General features: G+C 35.9%; 1 pseudogene; it reads left to right on the plus strand.

Annotated features, from left to right (window-relative positions):
* The first annotated feature begins 316 nt into the window (after nt 1-316).
* On the plus strand, nt 317-1,177 carry LOC149184345 (glucan endo-1,3-beta-glucosidase pseudogene; annotated as a pseudogene).
* The last annotated feature ends 3,041 nt before the right edge of the window (nt 1,178-4,218 follow it).

The raw sequence follows: 4,218 nt of genomic DNA on the forward strand, positions 1-4,218 counted from the left end.
AAGAGTTTATCAAGTCTCTCATTTCCTGGGAGAAATATGGCAACGTCTAATGAACAGATGAAGAGAATCCTGATTGGGTTGATTGCCGTCTTCTGTTGTGCAATCGTTGGGTAAATTAGCATTACCCAACTATTCTTTAATTATTGAAATGCAATGGTTATTCAAGACTTAATATCGATGGAGTTGTATTAAACTGATTATTTTTATTCAATTGGTTGTGCAGATGGTGATAAAATAGGAGTGAACTTTGCTCGGAGATAATCTGCCACCTGCAGACCAGGTTGTAACTTTGCTGAGCGGCAACAACATCGGGAAAATGAAGCTTTTCATTCCAGACGGTGGTGCATTGAATGCTTTGCAAATTCTGCGATCCATGTAATTGTAGGAGTCAATAACAACGATTTGCTGGCCATCTCCTCCAGCCAGGACTCAGCAAATGCTTTGGTTTAATGACAATATTGTCTGCTATTCCGGCACCAGTATCAAATATATTGCTGTGAGCAACGAGGTTTTGCCTAGCACGCAGTACGTATCGTATCTTGTTCCTGCCATGAACAACATTCAAACCGCGATCCAGAACGCCAATCTGCAGAACATCAAGGTCTCTACCCCCCATGCCTTCAATGTTATAGGCAACAGTTACCCGCCTTCACAGGGAGCATTCAGCGACGATGTGAAGGATACCATGAGCTCTGTACTCAAATTTCTTTCAGATAACGGGTCTCCGTTCATGGCCAATGTGTATCCATATTTGAGTTACGCCGGCGACAGCAACGACATTCATCTGGACTACGCTCTCTTTCAGCCCACGGCTACGGCTGTGAGAGACGGAGATCACAGCTACAGCAACTTGTTCGATGCCATGGTGGATTCTTTTTTCTCCGCAATGGAAGCCTTGGGATATTCCAACATCCCGCTCATTGTTACTGAGAGCGGATGGCCTTCTGCTGGCGCCGATGCGGCCACAACTGAGAAAGCTGAGGCTTATAACAACAATCTCTTCCAACATGTTTTATCGAATTCAGGGACACCCAAGAGGCGTGGTACGAACATCGAGACCTATATCTTCGCTCTTTTCAACGAAAAGCAGAAAACTGGGAACGAGATAGAGCGTCACTTCGGGCTCTTCAACCCTGATCAAAGTCCTGCATACTCTGTCAACTTTTCTCCAAATTGACCGCAACTCAATTCTCCTTAATTATTTGTATGCAAAATGCAATGATATAAATCTATAGAGGATGCTGCATAAATAAACATCCTCCTTCCTTCTTAAAGTACCGAAGCCGTCACAGTGTTACCTATCTTGTTTATTGAAGGACCGCACTTTGGATTTCTAATGAATATTGAATATACATATTTATGACAGGTTTTGAAAACAATTTACGTAGACGCATTAAACACGGCCTCTATTGAGAAATTCTAATCTTTGAAATCAATGGTCAGGCAAACCACAAAAAAATGAATGCATAATGCCGTGATGATATTTTCTCTTTTAACGATCGGAATCCATTTAAGATATGTGACGAACAATCTCAATAATTATTCTAATAATATAAATATAATTTAAAAAATAATTTATTTTATAATAATAAATAATATTATAATTATTATGATTTTATTAGATGAGGGGAGTTAAGTTTCTTGCAATAACATTAATTACATAGTTAACATTCTTATAAAATGGTGGGAAAATAGATAATGAATAATTTATAATAAGAATAAAATGGAAAATTGAATGGAAAAATCATAAAAACAAACTAGAAAATTTATGGGATTTTTAAAATTCTTATTTTTATGTTAGTAAAGTATTTCAAGCGACTAAATTGAAACTATGGCAGAGCACTTCAGGGGTTAACGTTAGCTTCTCACTAATATTCTGCATTGAAACTGTGGACGGAACCCCTATGTGGTCATCGAACAATGCATGAACAGAAGTACGAGCATTTACTCAACATAGATGGAGATTAGAAACAGGACCGAATTTCCTAGAGTAAATGCTGCAGATCTAGGACTGATTTCCCAACAGTTCGATCATCTACAAATCACTCGCTGTCTTCGTGAAGAAGTGCAGATTGCATTCTGGAGTTTATTTGGACTCTCGAACAGTCTTGTAATAGAGTAAAATTTCATTAGTGAAGCACCAACTACCACTGTCTAGCTGGTCCAAGCCTCACTCGATGAGGCTTTGAAGTTTTCTGAAAGTGCCCTAATATGCTTGTTCAATGGTTTTTGGCCGCAGTTAACAACTCTCCACAGTTGGATCTTGGAGGTATGGAAGTCTGTCATTTCTGATGAAATTAATATCTACCCCTGTGCTAGGGGTTATTTTATAATAGATTTTGAAAACCTTGAAAGGAAACAATGTATTATAAATTCTGGCCCTTGGTTTTGGAAAAACTCAGGCCTATTCATGAAGCTATGGAACCCATCATTCGATCCCTCAACAACAATCATAACCTCAGCACCAGTTTGGGTGAGATTGCCAAACCTACCCTTGCATCTCTAAAATTTCTCCTCGCTAAAAGCCATTGGAAATGCAATTGGGAAATTTTACTGCAGGTACCCAGAAACATAGGAATATGCTAGAACCACTTATGCACGCATCTGTGTAGAAATGGGCTTCAGCGTCGGATTCCCAGCTGAAATAAACCTAACAAGTAAAGACTATGTGTGGAACTAGAAACTTGATTATGAAAGTGTCCTCTTCAGATGTCGATTCTGCTTTGAGGCAGGCCATCTAGCCAAAAATTGCCTAAAAGCCTCTTAGAAAAATTCTGCTAGAAAGAATCACCACAGATCTACATGGTGGAAAGGAGCACAAAAAGAACATTACACTCTCATCAAAGAAGAATACTCTCCAGAAAACTCTGAATCGCAAGAAATCGGGCAAGAAAGAAACAACTCTCAAGTCAAGCAGGGGGAAAGCCCGACCCAACAGTAAAAAAGTGAACTCGACAACCCCTCAAGCATCAACAGTTATGAGAATTCAAATACATCATAAAATAAATCTTCATTTAACAGCAAAGCAGATCTCCCAGAACAAACTTATTCTCCGACTATCTTCAAAAGGACGAACACAACAGATCGCGAAGCTAAGACACCAATGTTCCAAGAACTAGAAGAGATGAAGGAGATGCAAGATAAAGGAATATGGAACACCGTAGAGGAAAAAAAGAAAGCTATGACACCAATCTCGCCAAGAAAGACGAGAAGCCAGACAATTAAGAATTAAGAAAATTATAGGTCCAATAGACCAATTTGGTCTCAGTACGTTAACCACCACCACCACCATCATCATATAGTATCAAGGTTGGTTTTGTGATTTTTTTTTGTGGGATTTTTAAAATTTTTGTTTTTATGTTTGAAAAGTATTTCAAGCTTATTATATAAAGTATGAAGGTCGGTTTTGTGATTTTTTTCTTGTGTATGTGTCCAGTGTTATAAACTATGTTAACATAATTTATTTTTCTAATTTACCAACACCAATTTATAAAAATTAGTTTTTATTTTAGTAATTTTTTTTATTAGTTTAAAAAAAGAAAACATACTTTTAATTTTTTTAAGCAAAATCTAATACTTATTTATACAATTTTTTAATAAAAATAATAAAAATGGATTAATAATATTAAAATGGATTAAAATAATACATTTTATACAAAATACTGTTGGTAGTGTGCGTTTGAAATTGGATTTGCATACTTTTATTTTATTTATGAAAATAAATTAGAGATGGTGGGGATTTTATATATATATGCAATATTCGTTATGGTATGTATGGACAAAATGTATATTAAATTTATAAAGAGTTATGTCTTCGATTTTCTTTTTTTGAAAATTTAAATTATAATAGATTCAATTTTTCACTATTTGGTTCTATTAGAATTAATGGTTATAAGTGTGTTATTGTTTTGTGAATTTCTACGTTAGCAATTCTTAGTTTATAAGTCCACTTCTATTGGATCTAGTCTGGAATCTACTCCTATATATGTTACCATTGTTAAATCAATACAAATATAGTAAGATTGTGTTTCGTGTGTAACTATGCTTGCTTTCTTGTTTTTTAGTTGGTATCAAAATAGGCTTAGCCCTGATTCTCTCAATAGAACTCCTATGATGATGCTAATTCTGCAAGCTTAAATCCTATTACATAGGGTAGAATGCGAGAGTGTTTCTTTTCCGTATGAGTGATTGTTGGAGTATTGAATTTGATAGTTTTGT

Source organism: Pinus tabuliformis, chromosome 3_2, assembly GCF_031772625.1.
Source record: "Pinus tabuliformis cultivar Carrire ecotype Pingquan chromosome 3_2, CPIR1, whole genome shotgun sequence".
Taxonomy (NCBI): Eukaryota; Viridiplantae; Streptophyta; class Pinopsida; order Pinales; family Pinaceae; genus Pinus; species Pinus tabuliformis.